Source organism: Pinus tabuliformis, chromosome 6 (assembly GCF_031772625.1).
Source record: "Pinus tabuliformis cultivar Carrire ecotype Pingquan chromosome 6, CPIR1, whole genome shotgun sequence".
In the NCBI taxonomy this organism is placed as follows: Eukaryota; Viridiplantae; Streptophyta; class Pinopsida; order Pinales; family Pinaceae; genus Pinus; species Pinus tabuliformis.
The window spans coordinates 1,378,649,547-1,378,663,826 of record NC_142292.1 but is presented as its reverse complement, the minus strand read 5'-3'; positions in this window follow the sequence as shown (position 1 = coordinate 1,378,663,826).

Sequence of the window (14,280 nt, the reverse complement as noted above, 5' to 3'; positions counted from 1 at the left end):
CTTCCTGTCATCCACGCTTCCTGCCCAATCTGCATCTGTATAAGCATGAAGTGTGAGATCTGTATCTCTAGGATACCATAAGCCATAATTTTGAGTCCCTTGAAGATATTTAAAGATTCTATTCACTGCCTGAAGATGAGTTTCCTTTGGATTTGCTTGAAATCTTCCAACTATTCCCACTGCATGCATGATATCTGGTCAGGTACTTGTCAAATAAAGTAGACTTCCAATCATAGATCTGTAGATTGGTTGATGCACTGCTGCTGATTCATCATTTGCACTGAGGCTACATCCTGTGACCATGGGTGTACATACTGGTTTTGCATCTTCCATGCCATATTTCTTCAAAATCTACTTGAGATACTTGGTTTGAGACAGAAAGATCCCTCCTGCATTTTGTTGGATTTGCAAACCAAGAAAATATGTCAGTTCTCCCAACAAGGACATTTCGAATTCTTTCTACATCACTAAGGCAAAGCTTTGACTCATAGCTTCTTCATTGCTGCCAAAGATAATGTCATCTACATACACAACAAGTATTAGAAATTTGTCATTTTCAACTTTTATATAAAGATTGTTGTCTGCTGATCCTTTTGAAAAACCTTGTTGATGAAGATATTTGTCCAAACGATAGTACCAAGCCCTTGGAGCTTGTTTGAGACCCTAGAGAGCCCTTTTCAATCTGCACACAAGATTTGGATCATTTCCAAGAATGAAACCATCTGGCTGCTCAATGTATACTTCTTCTTCCAAGTCTCCATTCAGAAAGGTTGATTTCACGTCCATTTGAAATATTTTGAAGTTTTGAAAGCTTGAGAGAGCAAGGAACATTCAGATGGCCTCAAGTCTTGCAACAGGAGCAAAGGTTTCTTCAAAATCTATTCCTTCTTGCTGCGCATACCCTTTACAAACAAGTCTGGCCTTGTTTCTAATTACTTCTCCATTTTCATTCAATTCATTTTTGAAGACCCATTTTGTCCCTATAACATTCTTATCCTTTGGTCTAGGAACCGGCTCCCAAGTGTTGTTCTTTTCGATCTGCTCAAGTTCTTCATCCATTGCTTTCACCCAACATTCATCTTTGCATGCCTTTTTCACATTTTGTGGTTCAGTGGAAGAGAGTAATGCCAAATAGCTTGAAGCTTCTGCAACTTTTCTTCTTGTTTGTACACCTGCTTCTTTCTGCCCGAAAATCTGAGATTCTGGATGATTCTTCTGAACATATCTGGATGGAGTCTTCTCTTCTATCCTTATCTGCTCCTCTGGTTCTTCTTGAGGTTCTTCATCATTCTGTCTTTGAGGGTAGTCTTCTTCTTCTTCGATATCTTCATGATTTACTTGCCTAGGAATGTATCCCTTCTCATCAACCACTGCATCAATGCTGTCAACAATTCTTCCAAGTCTTTTATTGTAGCACTTGTATGCTTTGCTGTGTGGAGAATAACCAAGAAGAATGCCTTCATCTGCTCTAGGTTCATGTTTGCCAAGTTGCTCATCAGTATTCTTAATATAGCATTTTCTTCCAAATATTTTGAAGTGTTTCACCGAAGGAGTCTCACCATACCAGAGCTCATGAGGAGTTTGAGTGCTGTTCACCCGAACATTTTTTTTGTTGAGAATAACCACCGCAGCATATGCAGCTTCACCCCAGAAAGTTGCGGGAGTTCCAGACTCATCAAGCATAGCACGAGCCATTTGTTGGATTGTTCTGTTCATTCTTTCCACTACTCCATTTTGCTGAGGAGTTCTAGCTGTAGAGAATTCTCTTCTTATCCCATGTTCTTCACAGAAATCGAAAAATTCATTTGAGGTAAACTCCCCACCTCTGTCGGATCTGAGGCACTTAATTTTGTATCCTGATTCATTTTCAACCAAGGCTTTAAAGGATTTGAATTTTTCGAATGCTTCATCTTTGTGCTTCATAAGTCCTAACCAGACATACCTGGAGAAATCATCAATGAATAATATCAAGTATTCTTCTCCTCGAGGTGTCCTTTTCTTGAATGGTCCACATACATCTGTATGTACAAGCTCAAGAGGCATGCTAGCTAATCCTTCCTTCTCTGGAAAGTTAGTTCTGGTTTGCTTTCCAAACTGACATGATTTGCATATGGTGTTGTCTGGAATTTTGATATCTGGAAGACAGCAAACTGCCTGATATTTGCATGCTTTCCTTATTTGTGAAAAGCTTAGATGCCCCAACCTCCGGTGCCATAACCAGTGTTCATCATCATTGCTTAGATAGCATTGTTGTTGTCCCTCTTCAAATATGTATAGATTATTTGGAGTTCTTTTACCTTTGATCACCGTTTTACCTATATCAAGATCACGAACAAAACATCCATTTTTTCTAAATACCACTTCGGTTCCTTGATCACACATCTGGATGACACTCAGAAGATTATGCTTCAATCCATCAACATACAAAACATTTCCAACTTTGACCTTTTCTTTTAACTGAGCAGTGCCTTTTCCTTTTATAGTTGCAGGAGTATCATTTCCAAAAGAAACTTTCTTTCCCTTTTCTAGAGCAGAATATGATTCAAGTTTTTCTTTATCACCTGTCATATGCTTCGAACATCCATTGTCAATGTACCATAGATTTTCATATCCCTCTGCATAAAATGCTATTCCACATCTTTCTATTTGTGGTTCCTTTATTCTCCATGTTTTGGTGCTTGAGGCTTGTTCCTTTGCCTGCTAAAACCTGCTCCTGCATTCAGAATCTTCATGACCAAAGTAATTGCAAATAGAACATTCAACTTCATTTTCAAGAACCGAAAAGTTGTTATAGGTTCTTTTTGTAATCCCGGTCATACTTCTTTGTTTTTGAGCTTCTCTAGTCATGATCGTTTTATATGCAACACATTGAGCTGCTTTGTGACCAAAGTTATGGCAAGAAAAGCATTGTCCATTGAAAAAACTTCTGCGGTTATCCAATCTTCCAGCCAAATGATTGTAAATTCTATTGTCATTCATTCTTGAAGCAAATTGAGAGGATTTTACCTGTGGCTGGTTGTAGCTTTTGTTTATCCTTAAGACGGATTGCCCCTGATTTGCCTGATAGTCTTTGTTTGTAATTGGTCCCTGCTTTACCTGGTGATCTCCATTGTGCCTTTGCTCATTTCTTCTTGCTGCATCAAGATAACTTTTTGAGGTGGATGCTTGAGAAGTTTCTCCATTATAGCCCAGACCTGTCTTGTTTAGAGGAGAACGCTGTACATTGATGATCTCATCCAGAGTTTCAGATCCTTTGACAAACTTAAGATTAATAGCCTTTGTTTTCTCAATCTCTTTTCTAAGACCAACAATTTCACCTTCTAACTTTTCAAGATATTTTTCCTTTTCATCAATTTGAAGTTGTAGAGTATCAATGATCCTATTCTTTTCTTCTATACATGTCTTGAGTCTAGAAATTTCTTCACAAAAGCTATCCACATCTATAGCATCCATGTAATCATCATCTTTAAATGCCATTAAAAATTTATAGTCATTACCTCGTTCATCTTCATCACTGTTTGATAGACCATCACTATCTTCATGCGTGTAGTAGCTTTTCTTATTTGCAATCTGTTTCTTGTTCCATCTAGCAGGTTCCTTTCCTTTATCCTTATAAGGACATTTCGCAGCATAATGACCTACTCTTCCACAAGCAAAGCATTTAAAAGGTAACTTACCTCTGAACCTTCCAGAACCCCTTTGAAGATTTCTGACAAAATTTGATTCTTCTTCTTCTTCTTCTTGTACATGACTTGCTTCATAATAGTCTCCTTTGCCTGAAGCCTTGAAAGTAGCTTCTCTTCTGTCTGAAGGACCTCCCTTTCTCATTTCATAAGCAGTTAGAATTCCGTGTAGCTGAGACATAGTAAGAATTCGTAGATTTTCCTTTTCTTCTATTGCAGACACTTTAGCTTCAAACTTGGGGGACAATGATCTTAGAACTTTTTCAACCACAATAGCCTCTTTTATTTCTTCACCCAAGTTTTTCATGCAATTAACAATCTCATCTACCCGAAGAAAATAGTTATCCACACTTTCATCATTATACATTCTGAGATTCTCATACTGAATCCTGAGGGTTTGAAGTTTAGCAAGCTTTACCTGTTCATCTCCTTCATAGCTCAAGACAATCTTGTCCCATATTTCCTTTGCAGATTTATATTGCATAACCTTTACGAATTATGTTTGAGATAAGCATCCTAGCAGAGTATTGACTGCTTTAGCATTTGTTTCATATTTCTTCTTCTCAGCCGAATCTGTAGGAGTATCTGAAGGAAAATTGTAGCCTGTATCTATGATATCCCAAACTTCTGTACCAAGAGATTGAAGATAACGTAGTAACTCTTACCTTCCAATAATTGAAGTTTGTCCCATCAAAGATTGGTGGCCTGATTGATGCTTCCCTCTCGTAGTTGCTCATGATGAATGATCTTCCTCCAAGCGATCAAGCTTCTCTGAAGGACCTGCTCCGATACCAATTGTTGAAAATAATACTGAGAGGGGGGGTGAATCAGTATTATCAAGCTCTTTTAATAAATCTTCCTTATTTATACTTTGAATTATTTTTGCATGTCAGTACCATAAAATAATGAGCATGAACAAAGAAAACAGATAGTCACACCAAAGAACACCAGATGTAAGGTGGAAACCCAATGTGGGTGAAAACCACCTGCTGCAATATGTCTCTATCTTCTTTCAAATTAGAAACTCCTTTTACAATGGTTTTGTACTGGTGCAGTCCTTTACCAGTACGCAGGCTGCAACCTGCAGAGAGCTACAACTCTCTCTCATTTTCCAGTCTCTCCTGGAAGGGAGCTACAACCCCCTACTTCTTTTCTTTCAAGGATCACTTTTCATAAATTTTCAAACTAGATCCATAAACATCAAGAGATCATCAAGTACAAGTAAATCACCCAATCAACTGCAGTAACCAGATCAACAATAACAGTAAACTAAACCCAGAACACCTTATCAACAGAGAAAAGTCAGCCAACAAAAGATCTTAAGACAGATACGTAGTTTTTCTTTCTCGGGCCTGTGAGAGTACGCACTTCACCTTTTTCTCCCCTGCGTATACCCGCAGAGACCCTTCTGCCGCACCGCGTACCCACGCACTGTTTCTTCAATCACACTGCGTACTGTTACTGTAGGCACGCACCCACAGATACTATCCCGACGCGTACTGCTACTGTAGCCACACACCCACAGATGCTATCGCGCCGCGTACCCACGCACCTGCGGCTTCTGAAGCGCCGCGTACTTTCCATGTGCCCACGCACCTGAACCTCTGTTGCGCTGCGTATCCACGCACTGCACCTTCTTCTGCTCTGCGTACCCACGCACTTGCACTGTTAATCACCTGCGTTCCTCTGGTTAGGGCCGAATTGGCAGTCCACCAGTGTGCTACAGATCGTCAGATGCCCAGATCTGATCATGCGCTCGAGAGATCACCCTTCATAGATTCTCTTTCAACTTTGCTTTTTATATAGATCAAGCTTTTAAAACAATAACCCAATATTTCACATCTTCGGATATTCAATTTGCAAAAGATACTTAGCCAAGTGATCTCCTTTGCTTTATATAGGCAAGCTCTTCCTAAAAACATGGATCAATACCATAGATAACCAATACAAGGGGCCCAAAAACATGGGGCTCAATAATAATAATAATATAAGACAATACCACTAGCCAAAACCATAGAATCAAGAACGGCGGGCTAAATACCACGGGCCAAACATAGGAAACCCTACGTGAACGCGCTTCTCTGCCTTGAAGTAAGTGAACTGGGGGTAAGCAACTTCTGAACGGGTGACCTGCGTGTGCGGTCACAGTCCCTTCACGGCGTACCTGCGGGTACGCACCTTTTGAACTATTCTCCTGCGTACTTCTTAATTTCCAACATTTTGAGAGCCTGATCAGGTGTTGCCATCAAGTACAACATCTGTAACATAGAGCCATACCAGAATCATAATGCCAACAAAATCTAAGCATGGGAAAAAATTTAGAGGGTGGTTATAGTAGCTACAACATTTGGCAACACACTGGTAGAACTCCAAGTCTCTATATGGGTCTTAGCTCATGTGATCCATGTCTAACTCTTTAGGATTTATTGTTCATTTCATTTATTGCCATATCTTCTTTACTTATCTTGAGTTAATACCTACCAATCTCTTCATTTGAGACACACTAACAAAGACAAGTCAAACTCAGTTGTTTCAATTGGGGATGGGGAGTATATAGACACACAAGTGGAATAGGATTTTCATAGTCTTGGTTTTCCTCTTTGGCATTTCTCTCTTTCCAACAAGCCTGGAAAGTACCCCGACAAAGTCACTTGAAGGACACAAACATTGTTTCACTACTAGCAATCCTAGATAGTACCCTGGTGGGATTTCTTGCTTCACCCCCCTGTGAAAGAACCCTTTCTCTTTTTTTTCCTTCTATTTGGATATTTCATTTTATTCATAGAGATGTGCATTGACACTTATTGATTTAATGGGGTGGAAGAGGGATCCCAACTTATTGAGATAAGAGGAGATTGTCCCTTCAGAGAAGGATATTTATACACCTCTGAAATAGTATTCACCTATTAAAGTTTCTTCCCCTCCTTATTCTACTCAACTTAGTTCACAAGGAAAAACCAACCAATCATTAAAATAAATTAGAGTATGTGGTACTAGTTATAGATTCAGGCATCGTGATTCCAGTACGGTTCTCTCTGAGAAAGAAATTATTTTCCATTAGTGTATCATCGAATAAAATGTGCAAGATCCATGTAAAGAGAGGGAATAAATAGATAACCAATTATTGATGGTAGCACAATTTCCTCTCTAGCTTCGCCATGCTTTCTTTGGAAACCAAACACGTTCTCATGCGGAATGTATTCACAACAGAAAATAAAGAAAACGGGCAAAGTGGAAAGAAAATAAAAACCGAACAAAACGAGGAAAGAAATAAAAATACCCCTACTCCTAGATTAACTTAGAGAAGGCTAAGCTCATGTAAAATGAAACTTTTAATGTAACCATTAAATAATTCCCTAACCTATATAAGTGAGGGTGTCAACAACAAGAGAGATGTTCAAGAATAACACTTGATAATAAGTATACTTTGTGACATGCTGCAACAATGGAAGATTGAAAATGCAGGCAGAAAAAGCATGAAGAAATCATATGCTAAACATTCTGCAGATGCATGATGGTGTTCATACACATTGCAACAAGATGACATGCAAAAGCGTTCTTCCGAACTTCCAAACTTGGAAAAGATAAAGAAGGTGGAAAACTTACATTTTTCTAATGAACTTGCCGGGTATGACTCCTCCAATGATTGAGTGATAGGATCATGCAAAATAGATGGAGGATGTGGAAAATATTGATTTTCAAATTGTGTGATCATCTGATGAGGATTCCTGAGAGATGAAGTACTATCCCGATCATGATTGGAACTAGAATCAAGACTATGAGAACCTGACATAACCATCAACGCCAGCTTAAGTACCTCGTGAACTTGTAGTATTTCCAAGACATTAGAAGGTAGATCATCGAAAACTGGTGGATTAGAAAAATCGATAGTATAAAGCACAAAGTCATGACTAGATGAGTTGATAAATATATCACGATAGCCATGATCAGAAATTACATCGTCAAGAAGAAAATGATCCTCATGATCTAATCAACCATAGAGAGGGGGATATTGAAAAAAATAAATTTCACTCTTTGTTTCCTCACAATGATCAGGTGATGGATGGAAAATATCAAGAAGATAATATTTTCCCTCTCCAAATTCACATGTAAAACTAACATTCCACGAGTCCTGAGTATGATTAGAATTAACATTGTAAGAAACTGATTCTTTGAAAGATATAATAGGTATGGAAAACTCATGAAAGATGTCAAGATAATGAGGGACAGAAGAAGAATGAGAAACACAAACTTGGATCATAGATTCTTATTCAGAAATGGAATCAAAATGTTATTAGCCTATTTTCTCCTTAGGGTTAGTTCCTGTGAGAAATCATGTTCATTGACCTTTTACTTGGGCCTCATGTTGATTTACCTTTTACTTGGGCCTCAAACCTTGTGAGAGTGACTAGAGCCTTCCATTCACTCGCACCGTGACCTTATGGTAGAGATTGCAGTGTTTTCCTCTCTGTTTTCTGCCTATGATTAGGGAATATTTCTAGAGTCTCATGGCTCCTAGGAGGTTAGTTTGACTCATCGATTATTCGATATGGCTAGGGCTTATCATAGAGAAGATTCCATAAATTATCATTTTCCTAAGCATCTACATTCATCCTCTTAGGAGCTCTCTTCATCCTATTTATACTAGAACACTTGAGAGGGTTAATCTGGCCATAATCTTGAGTATACTGAGTTTATGCTTTAGCATTAGATTCCTATTGAGAGAGACAGAGTTTGTGAGGGTCATGTTGTTAGAGTCCATATTTTTCCTATTGTAGTGGGGATACTCTATCGTATTTTAGAGAGGTGACCTAAGTGAAGGTATATTTGTACTTTGATCTTGGATTAATAGAAATTCATGTTCCTTCCCTATATCTACATGTTTGCAGCAACATTTTTTACTATTTCTATGATGTTTTGAGCTAATGATCTTCCAAGAAAGATCACTTGTCATCCTTGATTGTTTGTTATTGTGCAGGTATTGACATCAAGTTTGGATGAAGTAGACCATTCGAATAAATTGTTGGGATTATGAAACGAACTCAGAAACCTTCACCAATCTGTGTGGAGGCCAAGTGCATGATTTTTCCTTATAACATCTAGAACTGTTTTTTTGTTTCATCTATTAGAATTCAGTTGGGATCAATCTATCTATCCATTATCCATGTTCCTTTTCCCATCTAATGATCTTTTCAGATAGAGTATTACAGAGCAATAGATCCTTATATAATTCTTTACAACATAACTGGTTGTTTCAATGAGAGCATTATTTTTGTTGTCTGCTTCGTCTTGTTTTTTTTTTATGATTTCTCTCCTATTCCCACTTTCTAAGCTTCCCTAAATTTTTCCAACTCTTTGCTTTGTTTTCAGGGTTTAATTTCCTAAATATTCAATGTTTTTCTATGTTTGTGAGTGAGTTTTCATATTTTTTAGGTTCTTCTTGAGTCATTGGCATAGCACTACATACGAGCAAATGTAACTTTCTGGTTGCTAGTTTTTTGTTTCATCCAAGTGACTTGTCACTCTCTGCATGACCAATCTGTGCAACTGGCCTTCTAGCCCTAAAAATTTGAGATTTACCCTCTTAATTTTTTTTTCTATGCTTTGGATCTGAGTTAGCTTTTTGTCTTCCTACTGGTTTTGGCCCATATATGTCCTATGGTGTTTGATTTCATTAACTTGGATTCACTTTGTTTGAGGAAAGTTTTTCTATTGGAGAACTGTTGGGTCTATAGTTTTCTATTGTTGATTACCTAATGTTTCTATCTGATTTGATCCACCTTTGATAATATTGTTTGAGGTTTCCCATATCTAGTGACTTTCAATGTTTTCTTGAAAATATTTTGGGTGCTTTGATTGACACTTGGATTTTTCCTTTAGATCTCTTTTTTAGATCTATTTGACTGCTTTCAGTGACTACTTAGACCTTTTTCATATCTATATTTCAGATCCTTTTGGCCTTTGTGTTGTTTTATCACTTATTTTTAAGTGATCCCTTTCTTCTCTTGTTTATTTTTGTCCAATTGGTGGTGTTGTGATTAGTTGTGTAGTTTTGATCTAGAAAATTTCCTCTGAGTGTTTAGGCCTTCCTACCTCTAGGCTATGGTTTTGACCCTTGTAGAAAATTTTCCTTTTTTGAGCCATTGTACTACATCCCTAGCTTGTTGACATGACTTTATTTTTGCAATTTTTGCTTTCTTTTTTATTTCTTGAGTGTGTTTTCTTATTTTGTTTTGTTTTCCTAGATTTAACGCTTTTGAAGTGCTTGGAATTCTAGCTTGGAGATTTTTCAAAGGCCTATTTTCTGTTACTCTCTCTTTTTGGTTTGTGTTTTAGGTCAAAATATTTATTTGGAGTTTGTTGAATTTAATAATTTAGTGAGAGGTGCATTATCATAACCATTGGTGTGTTGTGAAAAACTCTTACCCTCCTGTAGTTAGAATTCATCGAAGTGAAAAGGAGAATTTTCATATAGCTACATTAGGGTTACTAACAAGAGTCATTCACACCATCTAAGTTTCACACCGCATCCCAACTATGTAAACAAAAACCACTTAAAATTAACATGATAATAAAAGCAACTAGACTCGTCTTTTTCTTTTACTAGTAGTACACCAACACTAACTTAGGCTAGGGTCTTGGAGATAGGTGTGTGAGTTAAATACTCCATGACTATAAAAAAATCTTAGAAACTTGCAATAGGGAGATAAATCCACTTTCAGTAGTGCCATCTAGGAAGCCCTTCTAATAATATGGTTAAGCATGAGGTCACATTTCGTCTTGGCGAGGTGACATGACCCATTACGTTTTGTTTTGGGTGGCACGATATAGCGGAATTTGCACACATATAAATGGTGATATTAGAATTTTATTATAGCACGTTTGGCTCACTTGGGAGACAAATATCAAGGGGATTTTGGTCTTAGCTCTTTAGGCTAAGTGTCCTACCTTTGCGTGTGGATTTTTCTTGCAAATGTCGCCCAAGGACATGTTATTGACAATGGTAACCATAGGTTCCTTCCTTTTAGGCCTCATACATAGGTGCAGGGTTGGGGTCATATTCTCTGTACCTGAGATAGATATTATTCATACTCTCTCAGTCCTCTCTAGGGGTGCTCCACATCTAGTGAGGATAGTTGGACCGAGTTCGCAGCTAAAAGAGATGGGAAGATGGTAGTTAGTATGCATTTTCCACTGCCAACTTCTTTGTATTTTGATTTGTTTGTGAATATATTTTAGGATGTTTAAAATGTGTGATATTTGTTCTGAGTCAATAGTTTTGGCCTTAGGATTTTTTCACTAACACAATTGTGCTAAGTTATAATTTTTCACCCTGGCTTAATTTATTCACCACTAGTCATGTCGTCTTCATGGTTTGCTTCCTAAACAAGGTGGAATTATTACTCCTGCATGGAGAGTTCCTGTCGGTGCTCAAGACTTAGAGAAACACATATTTTTGGAATCCATACTTGGTCCTTCTGGTATTGATTCGATTTCTATTTAAACCTTGACAAATGATTATGATACTCCTAACAATCCACCTGTGACCGACCCACTAGGACCTGAGTTATTGTTGTTGGACCCTAATAGTTCCACACCTACTTATACCTTTGTGCCATTGCCAGTTATCTATTCCATGTTGGAGTCTGAGACCTCTTTACCTTGTCCATCAGCAGTGTCAGCTTCCATGTCATCATTTCTGCCTCTTAGTGAGGCCATATCTACTCCTCTGTCTACACCTATCACATCTTCTTAGGGCATCCCACTAGTTTCATCTATAGCTCCCACATATTCCTAAATGTTTCCATGCCTACTCCATCTTCTACATCGATCATGGTTATTCGCCCTATTCAGCCAATAGGGTCAAGAGTATTTTCACCAAATTTTGCTCAACCAAGGATTCTTGTTCCTCAGTTATGAATGGTTACTTATGGAAATTTGTAGGCAGGGTCATCAATTGTTCCTAGTCATCCTGGGGGAAACGTTACTGATAAAATTCCACAAGCCTAGTATATCTCATTGTTTGGAGGGACACAACCTACTAGTACTTTTCCTGAAGGGGTTAGTTTACCTAGAGGAAACCCTGTTGCTAGTGTCGTCATGCATACATCTTATTCTCCTTATGTTGGTGCTACTGCACAGGATGGCCTATGTTATCTTCCTGGATATAACCCTGAGAGTGGTCATGCTCTTACGGTTCCTTTTCTCTCTAGGGTAACATACCCTGGAGGGAAAAATCATTTCACCAGTCATTATGGCCCGTAGTAGTCATATGTTGGGGTGAACCTGTGCCTTAACTAGCAAATCATGCCTCATAATCCCTATGTGGGGGGACCACAAGGTTGGTCATGGGCTTCTCCTTCCTATGATTCATTTAGCCAACTTCATAATATATTTTAATCTTCTCTTTATTTACTATATTTGGCTAAGTTGACTAACGACCCCATCAGACATGTTCCCTAGTGGCCACTATGCTCACAAAATTTCCTACTCATATACACAAATTTTAATGAAATCCGGAGGAGAATTTATCTACTCACATTACCATGTATTACCTATAGTGTTCATCCAAATCTTTGGTAGAATATCCCATTAATATTCACTTGTTCCAATGGAATTTGACTCGGGATGATACCAAATTGTACATCATATTATACATAACATCCTATAATGACTTTTCATCATTAGCCCAAACATTTTTTCCACACTTTCAGTTGCATACACGATACAATATCAATTACGATCTCTTATAAAAATTTAAACAAGATGATGCCACATTGATTTATGATGATATTCTAAAGAAGTCATCACAAGAGGTCAGTGAGAATTAAGCTTCCTGATGATATTTTGCATAAATGGTTTATTCAATTCTTAAGACCTCGGATTTCCAAAGATGTGTCCATGTTTAGGGATGTCACTGAAGAGAAAGCAATCCTAGCTTCCCAACAACTGGATTTGATTTATTCACAACCAGACAAATTTTATGAAGTACTGCCTAATGTCGCTAGGCCTTCCATTGACTCACTAAAACCTACGCTTGGCCCACATGCTAATGGTGTGATTGGGTTCATTTCTAATTCTGTGATCCAACGTTTTTCTCAACTTCGGAACTTAATTGTTACATTGCAAGCCTCGAAAAGTGCATTTGGCTCTACTAAAGCAATTTATTCTGAGAAGTCCAACCATATTCTTACGGTGAAGTCCACACAACCTAAGAACAAACAAAAAATTGGTGGTAAAAAGAACAAACAAAATAATAAACAGAAAAATCAAACTACTTCCAGAAACTGAACAAAACACTCAAAATTAGGTAGGGGGCACTAGTGAGCACCGTCAAAATATTAATTTCCCTTGTAAAATTTTTCAAGGTGAACATATTACTCAAGAATACCCTCGAATGGATTAATTTCATAGGCTTCTTATACTACCACAATCTACCAAACAAATTTATGTTTCCTAGCGTCATCCACCTCTGCAAGGGAGAAACGAGGGGTTTTTTTCCCATCATATCAATAGTTCATCCATATTTATGTACAAAGAAGACATCAATGTGACCACATGAGCTAATTCATATGATGTTCCTACTCAAGTTCTTCTTTTAAGGAATCACCCACTACACCTACTTCCACTAGACCTCTCATGTTAGATATGCATTTGGAATTTGTTTATTGACCACATAGGGGTGTCTTCATACAACACACAATCCTTCTACCCGAGTCACTCTTCACTATAGTATTGTTGAAGATCTCACCCAGGATCCTTGTGCCATGCCTTCCCTAGAGGTTTTGCAATGTTTTCCTCAACATTGCAAGGCCTTGTTTTCTGTGATCGGTGGAGTATACCCTTCTGAATCAAACCTCTTTATGTTCAACATTGAAAAGGCTTCTCTTCAACTTTACCACTAGATCAATTTTCAAATAATCATGCATTTTTTCTATAAGAATATTCATCACACTTTTGTGGATGAAGGCTCTTCCGCATGTGTCAGGTCACCATCATGCTAGAAGGATCTTGGCTCTCGAGCACTCACTACATCTAACACTACTCTTCAAGCCTTTGATGGCACAACTTTGTGCCTAAGGGGTTTCTTCCCAACTTTTCCATTGTGCTCAGAGGTAAAACTATTTATGTCGATGTTTAAGTCATCGATGCCACCTTAGATTATAACCTACTTCTTAACAGTAGTTGATTCTATGTCATGGTTGCAGTTGTCTCATCTATATTTTGTTTTCTTTTCTCTCCTCATGAAGAAAAGATTGTCAATATCGATCAACTTGACTATTGCATGCCATCAACCCAAATATTCAATACTTGGAATTTAGTACCACACGTGGGAGATAAACCTGGCCAATTCTAGAGTGTTGGAGTAGGACTCTTTAAAAGTTCAGCTCTTACGGGAGCTTTTCCTCAATTACCCTTGCCTAACACTCCTTACACCTCTACCATTGCTCGTGTCCATATGATCTCTTCTCACACTTATGGGCCCCATATTCTTAACGATCTCTGGTTGGTGCCCTCCAAATTTGATATTGATCAATGTGGTGAGCATATGCCTTTAATCCCAGTGAAGATTTCTTATCAAGCCATACAGTTGGCC